The sequence below is a fragment of the Stegostoma tigrinum genome, chromosome 37, assembly GCF_030684315.1.
Source record: "Stegostoma tigrinum isolate sSteTig4 chromosome 37, sSteTig4.hap1, whole genome shotgun sequence".
NCBI classification, from domain to species: Eukaryota; Metazoa; Chordata; class Chondrichthyes; order Orectolobiformes; family Stegostomatidae; genus Stegostoma; species Stegostoma tigrinum.
The window spans coordinates 19,882,212-19,902,823 of NC_081390.1; the positions used below are offsets into that span (position 1 = coordinate 19,882,212).

Sequence of the window (20,612 nt, forward strand, 5' to 3'; positions counted from 1 at the left end):
GAATTCCAGGGAATGCTGTCCTGGCTTGTGAAAAGTCTCCTTGTATTTGAACCTTTTGAGTCTAGGTAACACAGAACACAAACTCAGTAGGAGCATATTGAAGATTCTTGTAGTATATGACAATATTGATAAGTAGGGCATTTAATATCTTCGATATTGTAAAGGAAGCAAAGCAAGTGTTGGGCTATATGGAGAACGGTGTGGTGAGTTGAAACAGGTGATCTTGCAGTTGTTGTTAATTGATCCCATGTGGAGTATTGAATTCAGATTTTGAACTCTTCTTTCACACACATGTAGTATGGCAGATGTTGGAGATCTACAGCACTCGCTTCCGCGCTGGTGAAAACCAATCACTAATGCTATTCTAATCTCTTTTTCCAGTGCTGAGCTCATAGCCTTACATGCCTTCACGTTACAAGTGCACGTCCTACAGTGTGGAGGCAGGCCGCTTGGCTCGTGAAGTCCACGCTGACCCTCTGAAAAGCATCCCACCCGGGTCCATCCCCTATCCTGTCCCTGCCACCCCACATTTCTCATGGCTAATACAAAGCTTGTCCCTCACAGCGCCAGGGATCTGGGTTCGATTCCACCCTCGGGCGACTGTCTGTGTGGAGTTTGCACATTCTCCCTGGGTCTGCGTGGGTTTCCTCCTACAGTCCAAAGATGTGCATGCTAGGTGGGTTAGCCATGGGAAATGCAGGGTTACATGGATAGTGTAGGGAGATGGGTCTGGGTGGGATGCTCTTTGGAGGGTTGGTGTGGACTTGATGGGCTGAATGGCTTGCTTCCACACTGTACTGATTTTGTAATTCTACAATCAGTTGACCCTTCGGTCCCTCAGTCTTTCTGTTGGTGAGAGTGAAAGAACAGGGAATATTGATCGTTTTTTTTAAGTGTTTCCCCACTTCTACCCTGAGGGCCGTCCTTCATTAAGATTCATCCACCATTCCTTTGAAGGAGATGTCATTAAGATTTCAAATAAGAGTCATTTGTCGGACTACCCCTCAGCACTGGCAACAGTAGCAAGTGGGAAATGGAGACGAAAGTATGTGTTCATTCAAAAGGCATGACCTTTTAACTGGATGTTTTTGTTTTGGCTCTGGGTTCCATCAGAGTCCAGCTTTGCCTGAGTAATTCAGGGTAGAGAGATCACTCGTGTTTGTTCAGTTGTGATATTTTGGCAGAAGGCAAGAAGAGGCTGCTGTCTTCTATGTGTGAACTCATTGCAGCCAATTTTTAGGACTGTTGACAACTGTGTGAAAGCAAACCCATTTCTGAAAAAGAATGCAGAAAAGCTTGGTGCTGGTGGAGCTGGAAAATAAAAAGCCGTTAGCAGCCGGGAGTGTATTCCATCTCTTGCCTGTAGTTTCACACATCAGGGTCCAGTGCTTTCTGGAATAATGAATGGAGGGCCAGCTAAAGAATGCGAGTCATGTGAAGACAAGATAGAGAGAGTGACACCACCCCCTTTTCACTCAGATTGAACTTACTTCCCTTTCTTAAAGGTCACCAGAGGTACTTTGCTTCCTAGCTGCTGGTCAGCTAGTGGTTTTTGTTGTGGTTCGTCCCTAGTAGCTCCATGACGTGGGACTCTGTCCTCTACGGTCTGTTCCCCGGGACACGCACCAGGACAAACATCAACTGCGCCTGGAGGACCATCAACTCGGTGAAAGACATTCTTTGGTCTGCTCCATTCTTGTTGGCCTTCCAGGGCAAGGAGTTGACCCTGACTGGCACATTCCAAGGTCCAGGACTACGCGCTGAGGGCTGCACTAAAGCTTGGGGCAGCTGCTGCCAAGGTGCAGTGGGGAAAGCCCTCAATCTGAGCTGTTTCTGCTAAAGGTAATTGGGGGTCCATTCAGGTATCAGACCTTCCCGGCACCTCAAATATATGTAAGTGTTGTGTACGTAAGAGAGGTCTTTGGTTTTGTGGGTAGTCAAACTCCCAACATTTTGTGTGTTTACTTGACACGCGACTATGCAGAACCGAACAGCTTTTGTGGCATCGTACATTTACAGAGATTATTTTAATGAATACAGTATACTTTTGAAACAAGAGAAAAGTACTTGGTGAAAGTTTGATGTAGTTCTCCTTTCCCTTCCCCCTCCTTTTACAAACTAAAGTCTTGTTACATGCTCAACACAGCAAGTTGTGCTTCTAAGTGTAATCAGAAGGACAGCCCTTACTGTTTCTGTGACTTGATCGTTGAGAGGCTGAATTTCACATTGATGTACTTTCACTCAACTGTTAGGAATTAGCCTCTGCCTCACTTTGTGACAAGACCCCCTGAAAGAAATTCACCGTGGGGTCCAACTCATGCTCTTGTTGCCAACAAAAAGGATCAGTCTGCCAGACGCTTTGTCTTCCTCAGTCTGTGTTGCTTGCTGTCCCACAACCGTAATGTTGGTCTGCAAGGCAATGCAACCTCTTCCCGCTGATGTTGGATTCGATTAATCTTGTATTTTGTTTTTTGCAGCTTTGTTTTTTTATTCGCTCCTTGAGTGTTTCACAGCCACGTTGGGATCCAGAGAGATTGTGTGTGTCAATAGACAACCTATAAATTTGTCGATCCCAATATCAGAATATAGAGGAGACCAATGATGTTTGATACAAAGTCAGAAGTTGCTAGAAAAGCTCAGCTAGTCTGGCTGCATCTGCGGAGCAAAATCAGAGTTAACATTTCGGGGTCCAGTGGCTCTTGTTCAGAACATCTATGAAAAACTGCTGAATTTCTGCTTTTGTTTCTGATTCCCAGCATCCACAGTCTTTTTTTTTGTGCTTTTTGTATAAATTCACTGATGTATGTCCCTTCCATAGGCCCCCACTCATTGTGTTGAGACCCGGTCCTTTCAAGGTGTTGCCCTCCATGGGGAAAATTGTTGATTTTGATGCAAAATGCAGCATTTTTCTTGGACTGGATCTCAGAGCACATTTTTACGGGAAGGGCGTGTAGCTGATTGAAAATGGGGCACCTCTGAGGCAACTCCTCTCCTCTACAGTATGCAATTGTACAGTCTCACCTCACCTTTTCCCAGTACTGTTTGACTGCTCTGCATATAATCCCTACAGTGTGGAAACAAGTTTGGTTCAACAAGTCCACACTGACCCTTGGAGCATCCCACCCAAGCTACACATCCCTAAACATTGCGGGCAATTTAACATAGCCTGCACACCTTTCGACTGTGGGAGAAAACCGGAGCACCTGGAGGAAACCCACGCAGAAACGGGGAGAATGTGCAAACTCCACCCAGACAGTCGCTTGAGGGTGGAATTGAACCTGGGTCCCTGGCTCTGTGAGGCAGCAGTGCTAACCACTGAGCCACACTGCCACCCCTGCATCATTACTTTTGTTCAACATTGTGAAACCTCGGGGATTAGCAATAACATGGAACAGTTTAGCGCAGGAACCAGGTCCTTCAACCCATCATTTTGTGCTGCCCACGATGCCACTCTAAACTTATCCCATCTGCTTGCATATGGTCCCTACTCTTCTATTCCCTACCTGTTGGTGTGTCTCTCTAAATGCATTTCAAACACTGTTACCTCCTTCTACCACCGCCCCTGTCAGTGTGATCCAGGCCCCTAACATCCTGTGTGTAAAAACAAAATTTGCCTTGCACACCACCTTTTAAATATTCCCCCTTAAACTTTCCCCCTCAAACTTTCCCCCTCTCACCTTAAACCTATGCCCCCGAGAATCTGACATTTTTTACCCTGGGGGTATCCATTCTATCCACACCTCTTGTAATTTTATATGCTTCCAACAGGTTGCCTCTCAGCCTCTGATGTTCTAGCAATAACAATCCCATCTTCATCTAACCTCTCCTTACAGTGAATACGCTTGAATCCAGACAACATCTTTTATTGCATCCTGTACAAAGCCTCCACATCCTTCCTATAGTGTGGCGACCAGAACCGCGCACACTACTCTAAATGTGGCCTACATAAAGTTTTACACAGCTGCAACATCCCTTGCCCACTTTTATTCTCGATGCCCCAGCTGATGAAGGCAAGCATACCAGATGCCTTCTTTACCACCTTATCCACTTGTGTTGCCATTTCAGGGAACTATGGATTTGCACCCCAGGGTCCCTCTGTAAGTCAATGCTACGAAGAATCCTGCCTGTACATTTTCCTCTTTTCCCTCCTAAAATCCATTTCTCACTTTTCCAGGTTAAACCCCATCTGCCCAACTTTCCAACCAATCTATATCCTGCTGTATCATTTGACAATCTTCCTCACTATCCACAACTCTGCCAATTTTCTTGTCACCTCCAAATTCGTTAATCAGGTCACCTAGATATTCATCCAAATCATTTACATATGTTATATATATTACAAACGGCATTGGTTCCAGCACGGGTCCTTGCAGAATACCCCTGGTCACAGACCTCGGGCCAGAGAAACACCTCTCCATTTCTGTGACAAACCAAATTTATATCTGACTTAGCAACGCACCATGGATCTCCTTGAAAGTTGATCCTGGAGCTTCTCCATGACCAAATGCAGCCAGAACCGGGCAATATCCAGGCCTAACTGACCAGCAGAAGTAACAAACATGCCACACAACTGCCAGGCAATGACTATTTCCAATAAGAGGAAAAACTAACCATTGCTCCTTGACATTCAGTGACAGTAGCATTGCTGAATCCCCCACTGTCAACATCCTGGGGGTTAATATTGACCAACACGCGAATTGGACTTCCCATTTAAACACCTTGGCTACAAGAGCTAGTCAGAGGTTAGGAATCCTGTGGCAAGTGACTCACCTTCTAACTCCCCAAAGCCTGTCCACCCTTTATAAGGCACAGGAGGGGAGTGTGATGAAAGAGTACAGCACAGACGACTGTCTGAAAAACACCACCAAACAGGACTAAGCAGACGACTTAATTGGCACTCAGTTAATTAGTAAGCTTCCAATCACTTAAATGGAAACAGACCCTTGTTTGTGCCAACCAGATATCCTAACCTGATGGAGTGCCATTTGTCAACCATGGCCCATACCCCTCCAAACCCTTCCTATTCATATACCTATCCAGATGCGTTTTAAATGTTGTAATTTTACCAGCCGCCTCCACTTAATTTGGTCAGTGCAATCCACTCAGGCACCACCCTCTGAGTGAAAAAAAGTTGTCCCTCAGGCCACTTTTAAATCCTTACCCTCTAACTTTAAATCTATGCCCACTAGTTTGGGACTCACTCCACCCAGGGAAAAGACCTATTTTCTGTTCACCCTTTCCATGCCGCTCATGATTTTATAAACGTGCATACGGTCACCCCCTCAGCCTCCGCTCCAGGGAAAATAACCCCAGCTTATCCAGCCTCTCCCTGTAGCTCAAACCCTCCAACCCTGGCAACATCCTTGTATATCTTTTCTGAACCCTTTCAAGTTTAACAACATTCTTCCTATAGCAGGGAGACCAGAATTGCACACAGTATTCCAAAAGTGGTCGAACAAATGTGCTGTACAGCCACAATATGATCTCCCAACTTCTATACTCAATGTCCTGACCAACAAAAGCAAGCATACCAAGTGCCACCTTCACTATCCTGTCTATCTGTGACTCCACTTTCAAGGAACTATGAACCTGAACTCCAAGGTCCCTTTGTTCAGCGACAGTCCCCAGGACCTTACCTTCACGTGTATAAGTCCAGCCCTAATTTGCCTTTCCAAAATGCAGCACCTCACATTGGAGTAAATTACACTCCAACTGTTACTCCTTGGCCCAATGGCCAATTTGTTCAAGGTCCTGTTGTACTGTGAGGTAACCTTCTTCACTGGACATCACTCATCTAATTTTGCTGTTGTCGGCAAACTTGCTAAACATACCTCCTGTGTTCATGTCCAAATCATTTATATAAATGACAAAAAGCAGTGGACCTGGCACCAGTCCTCATGGCACACCATTGGTCACAGATCTCCAGTCTAAAAAGCAACCCTCCATCACCATCCTCTGTCTTCTACCTTTGAGCCAGTTGTGTAACCAAATGACTAGTTCTCCGTCCACAGGCTTCAACATTCACCCCTATACCACCGAAGCACAGATGCCTTGCAGCAACACATCAAGGCTCCTTAGACAACACCTTCCAAATGCGTGATCACTCCTATCTATAAGGACAAGGGCAGGGGATATAAGGGAATGTTACCACCTGCAAAGTTCCCCTCCAAGACACTCACCATCCTGACTTGGATCTTTGTTACTATTCCTTTACTGTAGCCGAATCAAAGTCCTGAAGCTCCCTCCCAGTGTTCCCTCTCAGGTGCTTGACCAGGCAGATGCTAGATGGGTCCTAACATTGAATACATTGACTTGTGGTTCTGGATGTCGCTTGTGTGTACATGCCTCAGAGGTCAGTAGAGTGGAGGAAGTGTTACTTCCCTCCCTAACAGCCGTCTGCCTATCCCTACACCCGAAAGACTACAGCTAGCTTTTCAATGAGACATCTCACCAGCACCTTCTCAAGGGCACTTAGGGGATGGACAAAATTGCTGACCCACCAGCCGATTGAGCCACATCCTACATGATATCGAGCCCCTCCTCTCAATTCAGCTTCTCTGGGGAGAAAAGAATGAGAATTGAATGGAGTCCTCTGCTTTTTCAAAAAGTGCGTGTCAAGATTTTTGGGCTTGTTTGATTAGAGAGTGAAGCCAATTGAACACTGTCTTTTTGTCACACTTACTGGCTGGCCCCTTGAATGGAACATGAGGGCATATCAATAGAGGGATTTGGAAAATCAGTCAGGTACCAGTCGGGTAGTTAGAATGTGGATCTTAGCACCATGAGGGGGCTATTTAAGAGGAATAACTTGGATCCGTTTAAAGTGCAGTCCGGTATGTATGAGGTGGCGAGAGTAGGTGTGTACACAGAAATGGAGAAGCTTGAACAATGCTTGCGAACAGCAGAGAGCCAAGTATGGACCTGTTGGGCTGAAGTGACCTATCTGTAAGATCTATTTATTTCAGATAAGCAGACGGAAACTTGAAATCAGATGGTCAGCTGGATATCCCATAATAGTTCCTAGTTGGTTCTTCTGGTTTGCTGCTTATAATTGACCAGAGAGTGTACGAAACTTGCAAGGAAAGATTCCATGTTTATTTATCACTTCACCACATCCTCAGGAAACCTCAGTCCTCCACAACCGGTTATTTGCTTTGAAAGTGCAGTTATTGTTGTTATGTTTGCAAATTTGCTTGGCTTAGCGAGTCCCGTCCGTGCTAGCAGTGGCTCTTCACTGAAACACGGACGTGTTTACTCTGCGGGAGCTGTAGGTGCAGCTCTAGGTTTCATCAGATATCCCAAAGACCAGGGTAAGAGCAGCCGTTGAATACAGTGGGAATGGAGCATTTTAAGTGGGGCGGGGGTCAGAAGTGTCCTGGGTGTCCCAGTCCCTGAGCTGAGCTTAGTGGCCTCACACCCACACTACTTTTCTCCCCTGAAAACCCTGAGGTCTCAATCACCTTGCATCCCCCCGGAGCCCCAGCTCTCCTCCCACACCTCCAGGTGGGGGACCCTGGTTGTAACAGTTGGCATTACTGGGTTTGGAGTTGGAAGCTTTCCAGTGAATTGCTGAAAGTACATGGCTCAAAAGCAAAGCTTTCATTCTCTGACCCTTCTGTCCTCGAGCTACTTTCAGGTGAAAGAGGACAACTGGTCGTGTTCTTTTAACCCCCACCTGCCCTTGGCTGATGAGCTCTGTTGTATTTTTGTTATTCCTCTCCCCTTCCTCTCAGGAGGTCTGTTGTGAAGCTGAAGTCTTATACAGTTTGGAAACAGACCCTTTGGTCTGACCGGTCCATGCTGACCATATTCCCAAACTAAGCTAGTCCCACCTGCCTGCACTTGGCCCATATCCCTCCAGACATTTCTTATTCAGGCACTTAGCTAAAAGTCTTTTAAATTTTGTAACTATACCTGCATCCACCGCTTCCTCTGGAAGTTCATTCCACACACAAACCACTCCCGGTGTGAAAAAACAAATTGCCCCCCAGGTCTTTTCAAAATCATTTTTGGTCTCACCTTAAAAGAATGCCCCCTAGTCTTGAAATCCCCCGCCCCCACAGGGAAAAGACACCCACCGTTTACCTTATCTATACCCTTCATTATTTAATATACTTCTAAAAGGTAACCCTCAACCTCCGATGCTCCAGTGAAAAATGTCCCAGCCTATCCAGCCTCTGCTCCTAACTCAAACTGTCCATTCCCGGCAATATTCTGGTGAATCTCTTCTGAACCCGCTCTGGCTTAATAACATCCTTCTTTTCACATAGTCATCAGAACTGAGCACAGTATTCCAGAAGAGGCCTCACCAACATCATAAACAGTCTCAACATAATGTGCCAACTGAGTCTTACAATGTGTGCATCAAGGAGCTGTTACTGGCGTGTGAGAGAACCTGGTTGATAGGGGGATGAACTGGACCATGTTGAGAATTGCAGACAAGCCCAGCTCTTTGCCAGTTCATACAGATGCTTTCAGTCAGGAGTCTCACCTGTTGAAGATGCTAGTAGCTATGGCTCAGGCATTAGCAGGTGTGCCCCTGAGCCTCAAGGTACTGAATTTAAGCCCCACTCCAGGAAATGAGCACAAAATCAAGGCTAACACCCCAGTTCAGTGCTGAAAATATGTTGCACTGGCACCTGTGCTATCTTTAAGAAGTGAACCAGAGCCCCCATCTGCCTTGACTGGTAAATGTAAAAGATCCCATAACTCTATATCAGAAGGAAAAGCTGAGGAGTTGTCTCTCTGGTCAATATTTATCGCTCAACAAAAACCGAAAGAACTGCGAATGCAGTAAATCAGAAACAAAAACAGAAATTGCGGGAAAAGCTCAGCAGGTGGAGAGAAAACGTTTCGGGTCAAGTGATCCTTCGGGTCAAGTGATCCTTCCTCAGAAAGCAACACGAAACGTTAACTGATTTCTCTCCATAGATGCTGCCCGACCTGCTGAGCTTTTCCAGCAATTTCTGTTTTTGTTTCAATCCTTATTGTTGAATTGACTGTTTTGTGGGAGCTTGCTTGCCTGGCATTTTGTTTTTACATTACAAAATGGACAGCAATTTAACGGTAAGAAAACATAACTGAGATCCTGTGAAAAGTGCTAAACAAAATATTCCATTGTTCTATGAGTTGAACATAGTCTCCACTGCCAACTCTGGAAAAATTGGCCAGAAATCTCTAGGAATAAACAAGTGATTGTCATAACCTATGAATAAGAACAAAATCATGGGGCACTAAGACTAATTGCAGTTGGAAATCACTTTGGTTCTTTGCAGTAAAAGATGAAGATGACAGCCAGCCAATCTTTAAATGAAGGGGAGATTAGGCTCAAGGCTACGTAACTGAGCTAACACAGGAGATGTATAAAACCGACCCCTGCTATCTCAGAAAATTTCTGCAATCAGGAGGGCTGTTTCACAGAGCAAACAGAACTGCAGCCATACCTGGACACCAATCTAAAATGTTTTCAGCATCTGATGCAGCAACTAAGCCTATCTTAAACTCCTGTGCCTGTCCACAGAACAGTCCACATTATATACTTTATCCCTTCTGCCCAGTTATAAGGTACTAACAAATAAAATGGCCATTTGTTGGGTGAAAATTCTAGGCTGACTACTTGCATAATTATAGTACATCATGTCTGTCTTCAAGCTATACCTTTTTTAAATTCCCGAAATTTCTTAACTTATTCAAAATGACACCGAGGTAGCAAGAACTGCAGATGCTGGAGTCAGAGATAGCACAGTATTAAACTGGAGGAGCACAACAGGCCAGGCAACATCGGGGGAGCAGGAAAGTTAGCGTTTCGGGCCAGGACCTTTAGTCAAGTAATTACTTCATTTTCTGAAGAAGGGTCCCGACCCGAAATGCCAACGTTCCTGTTCCTCTGATGCTGCCTGGCCTGCTGTGCACCTCCGCATCCACACTTTGTTATCTCTTATTTAAAATGGTGCTGTACTTGTGGTGACAAATGATAGCTTTTTACTATTTTATTCTTATATTCTTACTGTATTCTTTTTGTATTCTTACTGTAAAATACACATGACAATAAAATCCAAAGTCAGATGGGCACGGGTTTGGCAGAGTCAGTTTGTATTCTGATTAAACCACAAAACCATTAATTTTTGAGTCCGTAAAGAAATGAAGTCACTTATAGACGTTATTGAGCAACTGGGTCAAATGTGTTATGATTCACCTCTGGACTGGATGGGACTTGAAGCTGGGCTTCCTGGCTCAGAGGTAGGAGCTCTCCCACTGTGCCACAAGAGCCCCTTGGGGTCAACTTATACACTGTGCCAGTGTACCATGATTTGTGGTGACTTTCACTCCCATCAAGCCAGCAGTGGTTAGCACTGCTCCCTCACAGCTCCAGGGTCTTGGGTTTGATTCCAGCTTCGGGCTGCATAGAGTTTGCACATTCTCCCCGTGTCTGCATGGGTTTCCCCTGGGTACTTGGGTTTCCTCATATGGTCTAAAGATGTGCAGGTTAGGGTGGACTGGCCATGGGAAATGCTGGGTTACAGGGATGTGGTGGGTCTGGGTGGGTTGCTCTTCAAAGGGTCAGTGTCGACTTGACGGGCCACATGGCCTGCTCCCATACTGTAGGGATTCTATGAGCTGGAAACTGTAAGCTCAATTCACTTCATTCCCAAAAGCTAGAATTTTTGAAAAACCGAGTCTCATTAATTGGAGACCATCAAACGACCAGGTATGGTTCGCTATGTCCTTGAGGGGAGGGAAATCTGCCGCACTTACCTGGGTCTGGCCTGTATGTGATTCCAGACCCACAGCAATGTGATTGACTCTTAACCTCCCTTTGAAATGACCCAGCAAATCTTTGCATTGAGTTCAAATTGGTTACTCAGTACCACCTTCTCATGGACAATCAGAGATTCCTGAAAAATGAGGTGACTAAAGAAAAATCAACAGTACATCATTGAGCAGATTTGAGAGTGTGGGTTAGGTGCAGTGAATGGTCTCCTGATATTATCGAAAGAGACTACTGTTACATTTTTGATTTGAGTGATGAGATAGCACTGATTGGAAACTCAGTTTTGTAACAGAGTCTAACACATCGTAAAGGACCACAAGTGAGCTTCCTGCCTGAGCTTGAGGTTACTGATCGCATGCTGGTGAGCCTTAACATGCTTCACTGCTCTCATTTGCCATTCAGTCTCTTCAGCAGTAGCGTGCATGTGATCTCATTGAAATGTAGATGTTGCGAAAGGTTGTTTTCCCTGTGTGAAGAATCTCAAACAAGCTCGGCAAGGAGAGGAGGACGCTGTTGAGGTTTTGGCATAAAAGGTTGGCCATTTAGAAGCAAAAAACGTTTTCGTCTCTGAGGTTTGTGAAGCTTTGATTTGATTGATTGTAGTCACGTGTACCAAAGTGCAGTGAAAAGTTTTGTTTTGCGAGCAGTGCAGGCAGATTGTAGCAAACAAGGACGTACAGATCATAGGGTGTTTAGACAGAGTGAGGCATACAAGATCACAGCTGCACAGAGCAAGATCAACATTATTTGAAGTTAGAGAGGTCCATTCAGCAGTCTGAGAACAGCCAGGAAGACGCTCTTCTTGAACCTGTTGGAGCATGTGGTGAAGCTTCTGTATCTTCTGCCTGATGGAAAACATTGGAAGAGAGCATAACTGCAGAGAACTGTGAATGCTCCCTTCATCAGTATGTTCAGGACTGAGATTGATTGATGGATTTTCTGGATGCTAAAGCAATTGAGGCATCTTAGGATAAGGCCTAAGGTGGACTAAAAGATCATACATTGTCTTACAGATCAGCCAGGCAGGCCGAATGGCTTACTCCTGCCCCAGTTTCTTCAAATCTTTATGCAGTGTGCTGTACTGCTAGAGCGACAGAAACAGATTCAATCGTAACATAAAAGAGGAAAATTAAATAAATATTTCATTAGGAAATATTTATGGGGCTACAAGGAGAAAATAAAGGAAAGCACCTACAGCAAACTTTGTTTTAACTGGCACTTTTGATAAACTATAAAGTCTAATTCTAATTCTAAACAAAATCTTGATCTACTGCGATGTCAGAGTATTTATGCAGTAAATAGAGTATAACAATGATACGTATACCCGCTGCAGTACCTTTCTATTACTTACTGTGTCTCTTTATATTGATTTTAGGAGGAATTTTGATGTTTTTAATGTAGATTTTTTGAGGAATGCTAGTGTCTCAAAGCTTTGCTTGGTCAGGGTGTACCACAGTTATGCTTACCTCTTCATTATCCAGATTACTTGATCAAATGGCAAGATCCTGCTCCCATAGGTGCCACTTAATAAAACGTTTGCTGTAAGTCTTTCAAAGAAAAAAGTGTGGGTTAGGTGCCATGAATGGTCTCCTGATATTATCGAAAGAGACTACTGTTACATTTTTGATTTGAGTGATGAGATAGCACTGATTGGAAACTCAGTTTTGTAACAGAGTCTAGCACGTCATAAGGACCACAAGTGAGCTTCCTGCCTGAGCTTGAGGTTACTGATCGCATGCTGGTGAGCCTTAACGTGCTTCGCTGCTCTCGTTTCCCATTGCGTGTCTTCAGCAGTAGCGTGCATGTGTTGGTGTTCTTGCGGATGGGTGTTGTTTGCCCAGGATAATATACAATTGGACTCATCGGCTGACCCTTGCTGATGAATAATGGTTACTGGGGTGAAATTCCAGTGGGTGACTAGCTCTGATAAAGATGAACAAAATATCCTAAAAGATTTAGAACAACTTGATGCCGGGGGTGAAGTTTTAAGATGGAGATGAGGAGGAATTTCTTTTGTCAGATGGGAGTGAACCTGTGGAATTCTCTGCCACAGAGGACTGTCGAGGCTGCGTCATTAAGTACATTCGAGGCTGAGAGAGACAGATTTTTCAATCAGTAAGGGTTATGGGACAGGAAAGTGGAGTTGAGGGTTATCATCTTGTTGGATGGTGCTGCAAACTTGATGGGCTGAAGGGACTGTTTTTGCTTCTATGACATATTAGATCCCTGAATACGAGTTTGTAGGCTCATTCTCTCCCACTCTGTATAAGAGACATGGTAAAGATGGTGCAATGGATAGTGGGAACTGCAGATGCTGGAGAATCTGAGATAACAAGGTGTAGAGCTGGATGAACACAGCTGGCCGAGCAGGAAGGCCTAGACCTTCTGAAGAAGGGTCTAGGCCCGAAACATCAGCTTTCCTGCTCCTCTGATGCTGCTTGGCCTGCTGTGTTCATCCAGCTCTACACCTTGTTATCAAAGATGGTGCAATGTGGCATTTTTTTAATAAAGAGCTCACAGTGGTATCTTGGCCAGTGTTTGCCCCTCAGCCAACATCAAAATATAGAAGCTTGTGATAGTGACCACATACATGTTTGTGGAAGCTTTCTATACACCAGTTAGCTGCAGCATTTCCTGCTTTATTCTGCTCTATGCAGGACCCCTCCTGCTCTTCCTTTGGCACCGACGGGGGCACAGTGGGGAAAGACCTTTCTGCTGAAGTTAAATGGGGATCTTTGCGGTTCTTGGACTCTCCTTGTGCCCCAAATGCATGTAAATATAGTCGTGAATGTGTAAGAGATGTCTTTGGTTTGTTTGGATAGAGTCAAACTCCAATGTTTGTTTCCTTAATATGCTACTGTACAGAAATGAACTGCATTTGTGACTACGTATATGTACAAAGGTTTTGTTTTAATGAATAAAGTAAAATTAAAATTGACTTTTTTATACCTACCTGAAGAGACAGGCGATGCTCTGGTTTAATGGCTGTTTCGAGAGATGGCACCATCACCCCTGCATCGCTGCTTCAGAAGTGACACTGGAGTGATGGCCCATATAATAGGCTCAGGCCTCAAGAGTGGGAACTGAACTTGCACACCTCTGAGTCCGAAGCGAGTGTGCCATCCATTGATTCCCAGCTGATACGAAAAACTTGGGCATCCATTTGGAAAATTCTGAATTTTGTTCTGAGTTGATTTGCTTCTGTGTGGGTCTTTTTCCTTCCTGGGGCGCAGGCGTTCTCAACAGTCATGTATTCCTGTTGGCGTGTTGTCTGTTTTTATTGACTGTGCACAACCAAATTTAAAACAGACAGCCCTGTTTCTAAGCAGCCAGCCTGTCTTTATGTAGCACCTGTAACGTCGTGAAAATGCCAGGGGGCGCAGGGTTGTCATCGCAGGAGAATTCACTCCGCAATATTTGACACTGAGCCATGAAAGGAAATATTAAGGCAGATATCTAAAGAGGTAACTTTTAAGGGATCATTTTAAAAGAGAAGAGAGAGAGGTAACCGGGCTTATGAAGAGGATTTAGGGACTCTAAATGTCTACCCCACCCTCCCCCAATTCGACCATCCCCATCCATAATTAGTGCAGTATTTCAAGGCACCACCTTCAGTGAGGGAATGATTAAAGTTGGGGAAATGGAAGGCAGCAGAACGAAGCCAAGAAACTTTGGCATGTTACGCTGTATTGTAGAAAGGAATTTGACAAAGCCCAGTGCTCCCTCCTCTGTTGGGGGATAATAAGTAAAAAGATTAAAATTAAAATAGCAAATGATTAAGGCTCAAAACAGGTCACTCGATATCCCAGGGGTGGGAGAGTGAGAAAAGTTAATGCTCTGGATGTGGGTGACCCATTGTGTACATGTGCTGTTTGCCTTTCAGTTTTCCAGCCTCTTGCACTGCCTGGCCTCAAACTGTAGCACGACATGCTGCAATAGCCTTTTCCCTCTGTGACGAGGGGCTGCGGAACCCTTCTTAATCATCTTGGACACCCACTGAATCGCAGTTAAAGCTTTGCAACAAGTTTAATCTCGGCTTTCCAGTTAGCGTGAGCTGCCTTTAATATTTAACAGGGCGCAGGAGCAGGCGTGTGCTTCTGAGACCTTTCTTGAACAAATATTTGAAATCATTCGGGAGTTATTGACTTTGCTAATCCACCGTTTCTCTTGAATTTTATTTTCCGCAGCCACAGAAAGGGTATTCTTGCTGGGAAGAAATATTTGTCGATTCACAACACCTGTGGTTCCTCCTAGCCTCAGGCTCTGAAGTTTTAGGTGAGCTATGCATGCTTGGATTCCTTCTACACCATCCCCCCCCGCCCCACTTTGCCCCCAACCCATTCCACCACACCAGTCTGTAATTAATGCAGTCAGATTTGTAAATTGCATTTGTACATGTGGGCATGACAGTCTTACGGTAAACAAGTTTTAAGAGCATTTCTGTTGAGGCTTGCCATGGGTTGAATTCTTTCATTCAACAGACATGCCTTCCATTAATAGAGTGGCCGTCTTGTCTTTTGTGTGGATTTCCAGGAACTGCTTGTTAATTGTTACAGGAAAGGGATTTTTGGTAATGCCTGAGGCACATACCATACCCGCCAAAGGGGAAAAAAAACACACCCGTAAACACGTCCACATGCACTTCCTGCACAATGGTGAATGTGTGCATCGGTTAGTTGTGTAACTATCTGGTTGTTCCAGATACCAGCTCTAAGAACCTGCAGTATCAAATATCAGGACAGTCTGGTTGTGGGTTTCATTGGGAGAAGATTTGCTACATGAGGCTAAAATTCTCAACTGGAAGAAACACCTCTGACTGCTTACACAGACAAGCGAAGGTGACAAGTGCCCAGTGATCAATTTCATCGTTTCCCCCCCTAAAATAAGCTGATCTGTTGTGAAGGATAACAAGGTGTAGAGCTGGATGAACACAGCAGGCCTGGCAGCATCTTCAGAGCAGGAAGGCTGACATTTCGTGTCTGGATACTTCTTAAGAAAATCGTGACTTGTGTTTGGTTGGTTTAGATTGTGCAGAATGACTCTGGTGCAAAATATGCAGACCTTTGCTCGTTACAGACTGGCATTAGTCAGGTAACTGTTGCTGTCCTTAGACTTTGTAAAAATTCATTTATGGGATGTGGGCAGCGCCGGCATGGCCAGCATTCATTGCCCATCCCTAATTGCCCTTGAGAAGTTGTCATGAGCTGCCTCGTTGGGAAGGGAGCTGCAGGATTTTGACCCAGTGACACAGAAGGAACAGTGACTCAGGATAGTAAGTGATCCAGGGGGCAACTTGCAGATGGTGGCATTCTGATGCATTTGTTGCTGTTCTCTTTCAGGATGATCATGGTCGTGGGTTTAGAAGATTCTGTCTGAGTAGCCATGACGGGTTGTGACAGTGTGTCTTACAGATGGAGTACATTTCTGCTGTTGGTGGTGAAGGGTGCGAATGTATTCGCAGGATGTGGGCACAGCTGGATGGCCAGCATTTATTGCCCATTCCTAGTTACCTAGGTGATAGTGAGCTGCCTTGTAGTTAGATGCATAATGCCGTTAGGGAGGGTATCCCAGGATTTTGACCCAGGTACAGTGGTATATTTCGAAATCAGGATGGTGAGTGGCCTGGGAGGGATCTTGCAGGTGGTGGCGTTCCCATATACCTGCTGTCTTGCTGTTTTAGATAGAAGTGACCGTGGGTTTGGAAGGTGCTGTCTGAGGACCTTTGGTGAATTTCTGCAGTGCATCTTGTAGATAGTACACACTGCTGCGACTGAGCATTGCTGATGGAAACATTTGATGTTTGTGTATATAGTGCGGCTGCTTTGCCCTGGAGGATGTCAAGCTTCTTGTGCATTGTTGGAGCTGCACCCGTCCAGGAAATTGGGGGGTATTCGATCTCACACCTGACTTGTGCCTTGTAGATGGTGGGCAGGCTTTGAGGAGTCAGGACATGAGTTACTCGCTGCAGTATTCCCAGCTTCTGAGCCAACAACTGTAGCCACTGTGTTTATGTGGCGAGTCCAGTTGAGTTTCTGATGGTAACACCAAGGATGTGGATAGTGGGAGATTCAGTGATGGTAGCACCATTGAATGTCAAGAGATGTTAGTTAGTTTATTTCTCGATGGAGATTGTCATTGCCTAGTGTTTGTGTGGTGTGAATGTTACTTCCCACTTGTCAACCCGTGCATGATTTAGTGTGCTGCTCTAGTGAACCGTTTTGCCTTGCATAGTGTTGACCTTTTTGAGTGTTGTTAGAGCTGCACTCATCCAGTGAAGTGGGGGGTATTCCACCACAGTCCTGACTTGGTAAATAATGGGGCACTTGTATCTTTAGTTCTGACAGAAAGGAATTTTGACAACAAACTGAAGGAAAATCTGAGATTTTAGTTTTGATCATGTCGGTAATCGTTCACATTTGAGGAATGAGGCTGATAAAAAGGAACGGAAACTTTGTGCTATTTGCGCAAGACTGTACGGATTTACTTCAAGGTGAAGAAAAAGCTTGTTAAAAGAAATCTATCTCAAAACCTGCGCATAACTTTTCGTTTACTTGGCTTGAGACATTTTGCATGCTTTCTTACCTTGAATGTAGACTTTTAAGATTCAATAAGTTTTCACCCATCACTTGGGTTACCTGCACTTTAAATTGGCAACACATCTGCGAAGCTGACAGATTTTGGTGCTCTGATTGCAAAACGCTTGCTGCACTGTGATGGGAAATGGAAGGAGACAGATTGTGTGTGATTGGCAGGTCCTGCTGTGCTTTCTGTGAGCTGCATACTGATGCCTGGATTTTAATGGGTTGTTTAGTGAAGAAATAACCCAAATTCCACAGCTGAAATGGCTCTGTGAATTTCTCGTTCATTTATGAGGGAACTTCCAACAGATTTGTAAGGAGTACATGTGGAGTACTTATGAATACAACGTCACTAGCCTGGGCAAGGTCTACAGGTGACACCAAATGAGGGTTTGTTGAGTAAGAAATGTGACTGCATCATGATGGAGATAGAGTAATGTTCATTCACATCTGGACTAGTCGACCCTCATAGGAGATCTTTAAGCTGAAGATGTTCTCGTCTAAGCTTCTCATCCAACATAGATTTCTTCGGCTCTGCTACCACCACAGCTTAGTCAGTGTTTTATCTCATTTTCTGTTAGTGGGGCCTTGCTGTGAGTAAATTGGCTGCCAGTACAGCAGCCATGGTACTTCAGAAGCAGCTAATGGCGACAAACACCTTGTAAAACTGCCCAAGGGTGTGAAAGATGTTGTGTCAGCAAAGTGGTTGTCTTTCTCACTCAATACTGATATTTCAAAGGCTCTGCCAGAGCTGGAAAACATGGGAAAGAGTTTGGGATTCCAGTCCAGAGGGAATTGGATTTGTGTTGTTGTAATTTGCTTAGAGGTTAGGCTCGTCTGAAGACCAAGATGGTTGGAAAAGCCAGGAGTAATTGGTAATGATGTAAATTGGCAGCTTCTCTCCAAGGTGCCCTGGCCCTGGATTGATTAAGGTGGTGCCTGTAGGGATGAGAGATCCTCTTCATCAGAACTAGTGCTCCATGTTTGCATTAACCAGATCCTGTCGAGCTCCACAATGGATATAGGTGTAGCTGTGCTTTTTATGGTCAAGAAAGGGAGTTAGTTACTGCTGCACGTTCTCACCCAGTTGCTTGATCTGGTCACCAAGAGGAGATGCAGTAACATCGTGGGACGAGTAATCCAGAGGCGAATGCTCTTGAGTGCACAGGCTCAATTCCCACTTTGGTAGGTGGTGGAATTTAAATTCAAATAATAAATTTGATGTATAAAGTTAGTCTCTGCAATGGCGAAGTGAGAACTGCCACTGACTGTTGTAAAAACCCATCTGGTTCACCAATGCTCTTGCCGCAAGGAAATCTGCCAGCTCTGATGAAGCGTCATCGAGACTTAAAACATTAGCTTGCTCTCTCTCTCCATGGATGCTGTCTGACCCATTGTGATCTCCAGCAATTCTTTTTCAGTACAGAATCCAGCATCTGCAGTAATTTGCTCCCTTATCTGTCATCCTTTCCTGGTCTGATTTGCATGTGACCCCAGATCCACAGCAATGTGATTGACTCTTAACTGCCCTTTGGATTGGCTGAGAAACTCTCTCAGGTCAAACAAAATTCAGGATGGGCATCAAGTTTTGGCGTTGTTACCGGTGCCCAAGGATAAGAGAGGAAGTTCCAAGTGGAAGACAGGAGCTTTTCTCCAGACAGCAGAGGATAGTTGAAGGCTGACTGAACCTGGGCTTGCTTTGACACAGTTCCTGGCGCTGTACTGCAGAGCTATACTCACAGAGCCTTGGGTTATGTTACAAGATGGGTGAGGAGACACCTGGTTTTAAACCAGAGGGGAAGAGAAGCGATTGGAAGACAAATTAGAAGAGTTTGTACACATTTCAGCTGGATGCCTTGCTGAGAAACTTTGCTCGCTGTTTTTCTCAGGGACTTGATGACCTGTCATTAAATAGCTGACATGACGAGTAGGTGGAAATTGATGCACTTGGGCACATGTATTTTTTGAAGTGTAACCCAATGATCTGTACACTTTACTCTGCAGTAAACCTATTGAGTGTCTGGTATGTGCTTTGTATAAATTTCAAAAAGCCAAGGCACTAGTCTTTACGTACTCTGCTTTAGAGCAAGGGAAGGAAATCTGTTGTCCTCACTCGGGCTACATGTGAGTCAGACCCACAGCAATGTGGCTGGTATTTACCCAACCTCTGAAATGGAGGAGCCAGCCACTTAGTTCAAGGGCAGTTAGGGATGGCCAATAAATGTTCACCTTTCCCACATACAGTGACAGATTGGAGAAAACTTGGTCACGGCTGCAGTGAATGCTCCTTGTCTGTGATCTGCAGCAAATGTGATATGCTGGTGAGTCAGCAGATCCAATGATGAATCATTTAATATTGATTGTTCCCTTGGGATCTTCTGCACATCTTTAGGGTCTGTCTGTCTGTTGGCCGAGCACTCATTTTCTATCGCAGGATGTAATGGCTTTTATGCCTGTTCTTGAAACCAGTTATTTTTAAACAGAGGAATATAGCATAAAAACAAAGAAATGATTCTAACACCCTATAAATCATTGGCCAGACCACATTTGTAGTTTAGTAACAACAGAAAGAACTAAATCTGCTGTAAATCAGGAACCAAAACAAAACTGCAGGACAAGCTCAGCAGGTCTGGCAGCAAATGTGAAGAAAAAGACAGTTAACATTTCGGATCCGCTGACCCCTCATAGTGTTCTGTTCTGGGCACCTTATTTAAGGCGGAATGTTAAAGCCCTGGAGAGTGCAAAGGGAGATTTACTAATGATACGAAAAATGAGGGATTTCAGATGCAAGAAAAATTTCAAGGAATTAGGCTTGAGCAGAGAGGATTAAGATGTGACCTTACTGAGGTGTTCAAACTTACAAGCAATTTTGACAGAGTAAAGCGGGATATTCTGTTTCCACCAGTTGGCATAACTAGCAGTCACAATTTCAGGAAGGGGTAGGAGGGGAGGAAAAACCTCTTTACTCAGAGAGTTGTTAGAATTTGGAATGTGCTGGAAGAGTGGTGACGGTGGATTCCACAGGATGTTTGAAAAGAGAGCTGGATATATAATTGAAAGGGATGAATTCACAGGATGGCTGGAGAAAAGGATTAGGTGTGTAGCTCTTTTGGGAGCCAGGACAGACACATTGGACCAAAATCGTGGAATTGGTTATTTTTTTTCAGTCACATTTGGTGGGATCCTACTTTGCACTCAGGGGCCCCTCTGAAGTTGCAAACATCTAAAAAAAATTCAACCACTTCTTTATTAGTTTTTATTTC

At 44.6% G+C, this 20,612-nt stretch overlaps 1 long non-coding RNA gene across 1 annotated transcript in view; it reads left to right on the plus strand.

The window, feature by feature from the left end:
* LOC132206362 (uncharacterized) overlaps positions 1–15,048 on the plus strand; it is a 339,788-nt gene extending 324,740 nt beyond the window's left edge. Inside the window, exon 4 of the long non-coding RNA XR_009443002.1 lies at positions 14,959–15,048. This is a non-coding gene — a long non-coding RNA (uncharacterized LOC132206362). The remainder of the gene's footprint in view (positions 1–14,958) is intronic.
* Positions 15,049–20,612: the final 5,564 nt, after the last annotated feature.